The 11,376-nt window shown below is 33.3% G+C and overlaps 1 protein-coding gene across 1 annotated transcript in view; it reads right to left on the reverse strand.

Moving 5' to 3' along the window:
- LOC657229 (discoidin domain-containing receptor 2) overlaps positions 1 to 9,074 on the reverse strand; it is a 47,076-nt gene extending 38,002 nt beyond the window's left edge. The window contains exon 1 of the mRNA XM_008201860.3: positions 8,912 to 9,074. The gene's annotated coding sequence lies outside the window, so the exon portion shown is untranslated. The remainder of the gene's footprint in view (positions 1 to 8,911) is intronic.
- Between the last annotated feature and the right edge of the window lie 2,302 nt (positions 9,075 to 11,376).

Consider the following 11,376-nt stretch of genomic DNA (forward strand, 5'->3'; position numbering starts at 1 on the left):
CCGCCGAATATTTAATCTATTGTTTTCCCAATTTCGCCACGAGACCGACGAACTAAAAGTTTGATAGAGCCGGAAGGCTGACCAGACGATGCAAGTTTAAAAGGGTTCTTGTATCACGTCGAAGACCACCAACTAGACGTCCATTAGCTTTGGTTCGCGCCGGAAAATACGGCTTTGAATATTTAAAGTTTTCTCTCTGTGCGCGAGAAAAACGCAACCACAAACAAATAAAATCCCGCTGAATAAATTGCATGTGGCTGCAGCGCTGCTCTTATGATTTCGATAATGAAACCGTAATTCAAAGCATCTCGCTGCTGTGATTAAACTCAAGTTTACCAACTTCTAATTGCGAGGTTGGAAAATTGTTTTGGATTTGAATTTTGACAGCAACTCGTGTTAAAATACAAACAAAACATCGACTGCCCAACTATAAAATAACTTTACTCGTGGGAGAAACTATTTCCTCGCTTCTGCAATATTCATATCTCCCGTATACGTAGGCTTGCGATTTAAAATTTAAAGTATCTGAAAAATTCTCATAATTACGGCTTTAAATTTTAATTAGAAAAGTGGCAGCGTAGTTTATAACCGTGTTTCAACAAGTTAAATTATATCTAGTTTTGAAAATAATTTTTAACACTCGTTACACAAAAAAGTTTGCAAATGAAGGTAAAAGTTTGCGAAATATAAATTTAACTAAACTATATTTTACAATAAAGTATGCAAATTAAGCCTATCTCAACAATAACGAATTAAATTAACATACAGAGGGATTTTATCTACTCCACTTTAGAAGTTTGGGCTTTAGGGCTTGACATAATAAATAAAGATGCGTTTTTATAAACTTAAACTAGACTAAAAGAATTTTGGTATTGATAAATAATGTGACCACACTGTTATGTTTTACAAAATGAAAGTACTGAATGCTTCCATAGAAAAAATAATGATCTTTTTGGGAAAAATTATACTAATTATTCCTATATTTTTGATTATCTTAGCAAGGTGTAAATAAGATTGAGGAATCCTATGGAAAATAAAACAAGAAACTCATTTTCTTGTTTGTTTAATCAAAAAAAATGAATTGATTAGAATTTTAAAAATGCATATTTCAATCTGTGTGTATTTTCTTTATTTTTTTTTTCGGTTTGATTTAGTACCTTTGAATTTAACATGCTTCTATCTCTGGAATGGTGATATGGACTGCATAGTGTATGCAAATTTAAATTTTTTGATAACTGTTGAGTTTTAATCAGTCGATTGTATTGTTGTATTAATATTTAATAATTTTTAATATTCTAATTTAATCTCGTGAGTGCATTTTTGGCTCGGTTTTTAGTAAATAATAAATGCTGCAACCTGATGAGTATACACTTAATATTGTTTGGATTTAGCGCAATTACAATGTTATTGTGACTGTGTAAACACAAATAGTAATAATTGATGTTTACATTGTTGTTTGAAATAATTGTAAATATAAAGCGTCAATTTTGTAAAATCATGAGTGCACCAAATTTAATAAAATTGCAAAGTTCAGTGCCACTTCACATAAGTTTGATTTATTAGCGAGTTTAAGTTACATGTAGATGTAATTTAGATAAAACTTCCCGACAAAATTTATTCCAGGTACTTTCCAAGTACCTTGGAGCGTGTTTTTTCCGTGAATGAGACAGTTTGATGTTTTTTGGCAATAGCTGAAAGTTCCCATGCGAATATTTGTCATTAATTTTAAACAAAATGAATAATTTATAGCTAACCAGCGCCCTCAAAGGGAGATTATCGATTTTTCATTTATATTCTTTGCGTACCTACATCTTTTTCTTGACGCGTTCTCGAGAGGATGTTCCCTGTGAGAATCTCAAAGTGGGGTTAAATAGAGGAGTGTAAAATAGAAGGGGCGTCAACTAATTGAAACCGCAGAAGGTCGAACGAGACCGTCTTTTATCCGGTTTATTTAGGCGAGTATTGTTAAGATTATTGCCGTTGTTCTTAAAGAACTGGCAAAACTAAAGTTTATTACTCAATGGGCGTTTCTTTCGGCCTTTGTAAATCGCATTTTCCGTTGGAAAAGCATATAGAAAGCAATTCCATTAATTTTCCCTCCATCTCGTTCCCACTGCCGAACTCGTTCAAATATTCCTTTCAGAGTGACGGGAACGTAACCACCTGCAGGTCTGCATTCTATAATCCGCCAGTTTCAGCTATGTATCGTGTAGCTCAGCTCAGCCCCGGCTAAAGCGAAAGCTAACTTGTAAGCTGATAAAACAATCAGTTTGCCTCAAACGCTCTAGTCGATAGGGTTTTCAAGTGAAGTGGTAATGGCATTGCCCCGACGACTCCAGAGGTCCCTGTCCGTAACCGCACGCTCTGACCCGTCAGCCACTCCAGCCGCCGTCATTAAAAGTGAAAATTATATTTCGAGGAGTTCATAAATTTCTCATGAACCTCTAATGAAATCATGAATTATTATTTACGAGGCTACTCTCCAAAGCTAATTTCATTAAACGAATTCAGCTGAAAAATGACATTTTACCACTTTCCGCTTCACCCCAGAAGATTTTTATCTTGTTTTCTACTCAATTCACAGCTCTCGCCGAAAAAACTTCAAACAAAAACACGCGCATATTTTAAGCCGGGCAAATTTCATCTATTGCGTTATTAAAAAGTGAAAATAATCTTACGGCTGCAAAGTCACAAAGAAGCTTGCATTATTCGCTTTGAATATATATTCAGTGTTAGAAGCACGTGAGGAATTTGAATAAATTTGCAGGGGATAATCAACAGACATATTCCAGTCTAGGGAGACAGTTCTATTATGTACCTAATAACAATTTGTAACAAAATTTTGTTTTTGCGCAATCATTACTACTGCATAGTCATTTGGTTAAAAAACTTTATGATAAAAGGCCAGAATAATCAAATCTAACGTGAAAAAATTTGTTTAATTTTTCGTTGGTGTTTAATTCAGTTGAATCTGCTAAACTTACTTTTTCTGTGAATAACATAATTATTCATGGTGAATAAATTATGGGTTAAGTACTTTTGAAAATGTCTTAATGGCAACCAATAATACTAATTCCAGTTGTCCACATTTGTAATTGTTAGAAAATTACAAAATTAGTCCACCATTGCGTTGTTATAAATAAATAAACAAATATTTTTAAAGGATTATAAACTAACCAATTATATTTTTCACTGCCTTTAAGAATGTTAGTTCATTTAGTACTGCGAGTAAAAAATGGTGGATGCGCCGGGAAATTAATTTTTAGCGATAATTTTTTTAATCAGTTAAGTAGTTTGTAAAGACTGTTACAAGTGTATTTTTAGAACTGAAATATATGAGAAAACGTTTTTGTTTGTCGTAAAACAGTTTATATTAGAAATGAGTAAGTGCAAAAATGGTGGATGCGTCAAGCGAATAATTTTTTGTCAAATTATTTAAATATTTATTTTGTAATTAGTTGTTGATTTGTAAATACAAAATCTAAATACTTGGCAAATTATTTTTTCCAAATTCCCAACAAAAAAATCGTCTATCTTCAAAACTCTGAAATACTTACGCACAAAAACTAAACTTTTGCTCTGTAAATTATTTGCATTGAAATAATGATTGGGTACTGAAAATTATTGCATATAGTTACTTTTTACATTTTGAAATGAATTATAATTTGCAATTTGCTAGAATAGTGCACAATTGTGTTTGAACAACTTTTTTATTTAATATTTAGTTGCTTATTTGCTTTAGCCAAATATTCACTTTATCGAAATTAACGTTTGCTGTTTGAAACAAAATAACTATTACAATGAACATTTATTTTTTAATAATGAGGTTTTAATAATAAATTGGAATAAATTTCATTTACACATATCATTGTCATGTGTCAAAACTTTATATGAAATGGACTTTGAAATAATATTTTCGACTTCAAAAGTGCTTTCTAGTGATCATTCTTTGTCCGATATCCAGCCAAAATTCTCTATTTATAAGTGTCCAAACTTTTTATTTAAAAAGTTCCTTATTTTCCATAAACTTTTAAAGTGTTCATAAATTACATTACTTTCATTTTCTATTTATCAGTGAAGCGGTGAACTAGCTGTATTTATCGAACTAGAAAGAAGGGCGATAGTCTCTCAGGAACTCTTATTGATGATTGAAACGTGTTTCTCTCCCACCTTTCTCCCTTCTGGTGACCAATACCTAATTCAATTTATCAAAATTGAAACTCGAAATTAATAAAATCTCTCAAAGGTAGGTCGCTACGTTTAAATAATAAAATTTTTAAGAATCTCATCGTAGATTAATATTGTCGTGTTTTAACGAAGGGAAATATTTTTGTTGATAAGTTGTTGTTTATTTAGAGTCTCGAGCTTTAATTTTGAAACAGAGGGAAGTTAAGGAGGGTTGTTTCCATGCAGCGGCAATCTGAGTATCCCATCAGCTATTGTGGTTTTAATGTAGACACTTAATTAATTTTTACTGCTAATGAATGCACCTGAACCTGAACAACGCATGAAATTGAAAATAATTCTGGAGCGTGGTACAGCAGGGTTGAAGTTGTTTATAACGTGGCAACACTGAACGTAATTGCTTGGGCGTATTTACATGTGTAATATTGACAATGCCTCTGCCGATAAACGGCCAACGCATCCCATATGGGACACAAAGGATCGTCGGATAGTTAAATTATAACTAGCCCAATATGCGGGCCCCTGTAATACAGACATGGAGCTAGAAGAACAGAAAACCTCATAAGAGTCTGCGATTTCATGTCCTGATTACATCGACTTTCTCCACGCAATTTACTCGAAAATCTCTTCTCCAATATGTAAACGGTTCCTTCTATTTTATGCCGTATAGGTATATAAAAACGCACGCACGCGAAATTATTTTTTCTTTTATGAAGCTTCTTTTTCTCGGCGCTGTTCTCGCGCAAATACGGACGTCTAATGCCTCAATCCTGCATCGTGAACATTCAATTGGATGGTGGCTAAATGAATGTTTGACTTGAAGTTTTCACACATGAATACCTGTGTTTAGATTGAGCTTTGGTCTCGACGCGCAGGAAAGCTTTGCAATTTGAAAATTCCTCAGCAACATGCTGTTTGTTTTAATATTATATTTTTTCAAACGAAAACAAAAACTGGACGCTGAAAAGCGAAAAAGTGTTTGATCGTGAAAATTTTAACAAAATTAATACTGGATATTCTTTTGTGAGCACGTTGGGGTTTTATTAATTTTACGGTACGTAATATGCAAATTTTTATCATACAATTTAATGTGCATATTCATGTTGTTATCTGCAAATCTGCGGTATTAAAGTTTAAATATTTATTTAGGCGGTGTTAGCAACAACCTAAATGAAAAAACTTTATAAAATTGAAACAGAACATCCAGTTTTGTCATCGTTTTATTTCAGCGTGAATTAGCTCATACTTTGTTAATTAAAATTTGTTAATGCGCTTGTGTTTAAATATTGGTGAAATTAGTCATCCTAAATTATTTGTGCAAATTTTACTACATACGTTATTTTCCAATGTGCCCATTTTTGTGTTTGTAAACCCTTTGAAATTTCGAACAGTAACGACCTAATGAGCCAACAAAAGCGGAGCTTCCAATCAAATCAGTAGTGTGTAGTGTTTCCGATACAAATGCACAAACAAAGCAAATACAACAAATTCACATTTATTTGTCTGATTTTCCGTTCTCAGTGTTTCCTTGAACTTCCTTATGATTGTTATTTATTTGTAAGCTTCGTTAAGTAATTGAGAGCAGCGATTGTAGAGAAATAATTTTGTGTTATATCTTTTATCCCTTAATTGGGGTGGGTATTATAGAAAAATAGTATTTTCAAGGAGTTGCTTACGACTCATTTTTAAGTTAATCAGGGTTTTAATAAACGTGAAGTTCCTTCAGATTTTCAGTTAATATGGGATAGTAGGGACAATAAAACAGGCAATCTAGTGGTGGTTTTTAGCGAATAAAACGTTAATTTTTATTGCCTCTTCACGAAAATTTAGTTACGACAGCTATAAAATGTCGTCGTAAATTGTTATTATATTTTAGGGCTGGTTATTTATAACAAACTGAGGGAATTAGATTAAATTTAAATGTGCTTTTACAAATTAGCGTAATGTTTGTGCCATGCCATACCATGCGTTTAACCACTTAAAATAAGTGAACATTATAACAAGGACAACAGAAATATTTCATTATTCATAACAAAACCTAATAAAATAAATGTACGGGCACATTTTGGGACAGCACAATTCAATAAAAACTCATCTGAATTATTACTTGTTACTTAAAGTGCTGAAATATTAGTTGTGGAAATTGTGCTAAATACAACATTTTTGACTAAACGGTTTTATTTCTTTTTGTGTTAGTTAATTACAATCTCTCAATTATGAATGCTAATTTTTAATAAAATGCACCAATTTGCTCCGTAAAAACAAATTATGCAAAATTACTGTTGGAATGGAAAGCCGGAATTTATTATCCGTGATTACATTATAACTAACAATCGATGGAAAAATCTAATTGGTGGAAATTAATTTGGATTAGAAGTAATTGCCCAACGTGAAAAAATGTAAATTAACTGTGGAAGAAGGTTGTTTTCTTATTAGAAACCGCAATTGGTTTCAATCCTCGTAAAGATTATAGCTGCAAACATTTGAAGTAAGCAGACAATAATGAAGATTGGATAGTCTAAGTGGAAATGAACTTTGTACAAGTTCCGTTGATGCGAGAAATAAAGTGAGGAAAACCAAGAAAGTTATTTGCAAGAAGTTTATTTCTAAACATGTAGACGATACATCTGCCAATGAAGAAATAATTAAGCTAGGTTGTAATGTTTTTTCAGATAAAATCTGTGTCTGCTTAAAGAGAATAATGTACACTTTATAAACGCGATGTTAATAAAGCCATCCTTAAAATAACATACATGGACTATTACGAGGAGCTTCAGTTCCGGGGCGTTCTAATTACGGCGGTAATCACGGCATACTGTACGCTGAAAAAATGTGAGATCATGCTAATGTATTATTAAGCAAGTGTACACTTTGTGTCGCTGAAAAAAGTCTATGTAGAAACTTTTGATGCCACTAGTTTTGTTTTAAAACCATTTCCAAGAAATTTCACGGCAATATTAGTGACACACGAGAATGATATGTTCATTTAAAATGTCCGCCTAATCTGATGAAAAACGTTTTTCTAAATAATTTGTGCACGTAACTTATCTCAGACAGTTAAGATGGATTGTTTCAGTTTACTGAAACGAAAAATTGCCTAGTGTTGACACATTAACTTTCTAATAAAATTGCAAATTACAAATGATGCCATAATTCTTCAAACAACAATAATAAATGCAGTATTTATGTTAATATTTGAGTTAATATCAGGAACCTCATAAAATCACCATCAGCTTTAATTTCCACTTCAACTATAAACAGAAATGAGCGAATTATAAGTTTTAAACGGAATTATAGAGACACGTTTTTATATTTTATTTGAACTCTGAAAGTTATTGGGCTTCTAAAACAATCAAACAGAAATTAAAGGTTTTTTTTATTGCTTTCGTTTTAAAATTTTAAAACTCCTTCCAGTTTTTATCATAATTTTGTCCAACTCTCATTAACGGACAGCTCTTACAACTGACAATTAAAGATGCCTCATTATTATCCGTTACTGTAACTATTTTGGTCTAGTAGAATAAAAATTCTTTATGTAAAGCTAACTGTTAGTTAAATCAAACAGCGGTGGACGTATCAAAACTGATAATTCAGTGATTAACTTCAAATCATCCGGAAACTGATGATTAATCGAAATGGAATAAAACAAATTTTGCTAAAGATAACTTGTACATAATTTTGTTGAGTTATTGACAGTTGAGTTTATTTTTCCGAATTACGGGCAATTCAGAACGCGTCGTATACAGAGTGTTTCACATATTTGTAAGTTTACATTATAGAAAACTTAAGTTTTATTAAAGCAGTTGAAGTCCTGTATTATTTGTTTCCTACCTTACAATGTATAAATTATGTAAAAAATCTCTTAAATTATTAAAGATACGTATCATATAATTAGCTAGGATGTGGATTTTATGTCGAAATGAAAGTATTAAAGAAGCGAAAAAGAAAGAGAAAAATGAAATATCATTCTGATAAATTAGATTGAGATGACTTGGTTTACATTTGACTAATGCATCAAAAACTTCTTCCTTAAAGCCAACAGAGAGACAAGCAATTATATTCCTTGTTTGGTTAAGCTAATATCGGTTTAAATATTCCTACCTAAAAGAACAAGAATATTTTGTTATCCTCGGAATTGCGGAGCTTTTCTTCCTTGAATAAAAAGTAGCGGGAAGAAATGTCACCGTATTGTTTACAATGGTATTGTTCATATTCCAGCTTTTGGCTAATTAAAGACTTGCCTCGGCATAACGTCTAGGAATATTAAAACAAAGGTTGTGACAGTTATTTTGCGCATCTAATGAATACTATGAAATATGTTTGATGCTGTATTAGACAGCGCAGCGAACTTTATAAAGTTGGTCGCGGGAACTTGTTTGCATGCGAGATTAAAAAGACGTTTCAAGTTTTCGTAACAATCCTCCCAGGTGAGGAAAAGTACGTTCCGTGACGTGGGAAACTGGGAAATCATTTAATTTTCCTCGTAAATAACGTATTCTGCTTTCCGACGTTTTCCATTGTTAGTGAGTCCTTTTGAGACCGCGGAAAGAATTTAATGAGTTCCTTAATGCGATGGCGATGTTTTATTGATGAACATCAAACGTTTAAAACTATCATTACCTTCTTTTACAACAAAGGATCTGAAGTGTCTGAGCAAGCAGTTGTTTTTAATTAACTCGCTTTTGTCGCTTTTTGGTGTTTGCTTAGTCGGAACGTCAGCTCTTACCTTGTCTTCCTGCAGTGGTTCTCGTCACAGATAAATTACGAGCTATATTTCACCGTATTGAAAATGAACGTGTAACATGTCACGACTTTAACGGATAATTTAGTAACAGTTCCGGTGCCTGTGAGCGAGCGTCGGTAACTGAGCGTCGTTTCTAACTACCATCGATTTTAAACAAGAACGCGCCGCGAAGATAGACGCTGCCGTCGCGGTGCTATGCGTCGGCCACCGTGCGCTACAATCTCACACTGTTGCGCTTACTCTCCCTAATAAGCAAACTTACATTATAATGCATCTACAACGGAAATAAAAGCTCCGAGAGCAATGCGACAAGTGTAACGTGCCGGAGAAAAACTACGCCAAACAAACCTGAAAAAATCCTACATTGTCGAGTGCTAATGACTTCTTCGCATTAGCTACTTGTCGCTGGAATCATAACAGTGCACTTGGAAAAAGGCTCTCAGCTCTGATGCAGATTCATATCAATTAATTTAAAGTTATAACACGCATTTGTTGGCTATTCAAACTCTTGGATTCTAGTCAGCTTAAAAATTATTTGCTATATCAGGCACAATGTTGTTAAAACCACAAAATTTAATATTAAGGTGTAATATTATTTATTGTGAATTCTATAATTCGAACGTTTTCGTAATCCGAACGAGCTCTGCAAATTTTCTGTTCGGATTATCCAAACAATACTGTACTACAGGGTAAAGTACTAGAGCAGAGCTTTGTGGTCTGGGCTATAGAATAAGTGTCGCGATGACAGATTACATTTTTGACCACTTTATTTAAAAGTTGTTTGTGAATTTTTTCAAGACTCTCAAGTACTCGTAAAATTCGTGATTTTTTCGTAGTCGTTTTAATGCAGATCTCTTGAAATTTTTCTAATTGGTATAACCATTATTTCGTGCATTAACAGCCAAAAATATTTGGCTCAACTTTCATATAACGTTTTTATTTATAGTTACAATCCATTCAACGATAAAAAGTTGAAGTATATTGTTACTCGTGTTATTACATTTTAAGGCAATAGTGCCTTGGAAAGCTGATATTTATGCTCGTATTGTATTGTCGTCTAATTATTTTCATAATTTTTAAATAACAAGACGAGACTTCTAGCTTGAATGTTTGCTTGTTTCTTTTTGTGCACCATTAAAATGAACAAAAAACTAGAAACATACTGTTTTACAAAAGTCGTTCGTGTACACAGCATGGGTATTTTTGTGTCTCGTTTTACGTAGTATTAAGCGTTAAAAATAAAACAAAATGGCTTATGTTTTGCCTTGCAGATTATGTTCTAGACCTTATTATAAGCAAGCTTACATTAATTAAATATTTCCACATCAAAGCATGCATTTACAAATCTAACTTAACGAAAAATGATGTTTGAAGATTTCTAGTTTACTACTCCACAAAGATATTTAAATTCATACATGCAGTCGACTCAAAGGAGTTGGTACTTTTTAGGGGTGGCATCACAACGAGTTCAATTATGTGTTAGGATCAAGAAAGCGGAAAACTGCTTTCAGTTGCTTTAAGGGGTATAAAGTCAAAAACCGGAAACACATGCAAATATTTTTATTGCAACTAATTTCGAGACGTAGGCTATTGTACAAATTAAAACATAATGGAGTCAATGGATCACTGCGAGTCGTTTCTGAGTGAACTTTCAGAGTGTGTGTTAACAACAATCTTAGCACTTCCAGGCAGGTGATGAGCGAAGTGCCGCAAGGTTCTGTATTAGGCCCTCTCCTTTTTGTATTGTATACTGCTGATGTATGATATAATTTAGCATCAACCGTTATGATATACGCAGATGACTTAAAGTTGTACAGTTGCAGTAGCAATAACTCCATGCTATTTGATGACTTTTTCAAAATATATGAATGGTCCAAGATCTGGGATTCTTGTATTGACCTTGGTGTCACAATTACTTGTATCCTTCATTCGTATTTGTCGATTTATCGTCTTCTTCCAAGCTTTACCAGACCTATATACGTCCTATTTTAGAGTTTGGCAACGCTGTGTGGTCTCCTGTGCTATAACGTGACATAAGGCTTCTGAAAAAGGTCCAGAGAAAGGTGACTAAGCAGCCTTTTCATAGTTCTTATTGTCCGTCGTATGATGCGCCTACCAACCCTGGCCCATAGGTGATCTTCTGACAACCTTCCAGGCAATTACTTTCAAAAAATCCCCTATACAACGATTATTCAGAATCAGTTCTAGTTGTACTAGAGGATTCTAACTAACAGGATTTTTAATTCCTGGAACACCTTCCTCTCAAATATTGTCTCATCCTTTTCTTCCATGGTCTTCAAGATCCGCTACGACGCTTACTATGCCTCATAATACTAGTATTTTCGTGGACTGAAGTTCTCGTTAGGAAAAAAAAGTAGCTTGTTTGAATATCGTTGATTGGCGGGGGTATAATAGGTTTCGACCTCTGTCCGTTCGCAGAGCCGTAA

Source organism: Tribolium castaneum, chromosome 1 (genome assembly GCF_031307605.1).
Source record: "Tribolium castaneum strain GA2 chromosome 1, icTriCast1.1, whole genome shotgun sequence".
Taxonomy (NCBI): domain Eukaryota; kingdom Metazoa; phylum Arthropoda; class Insecta; order Coleoptera; family Tenebrionidae; genus Tribolium; species Tribolium castaneum.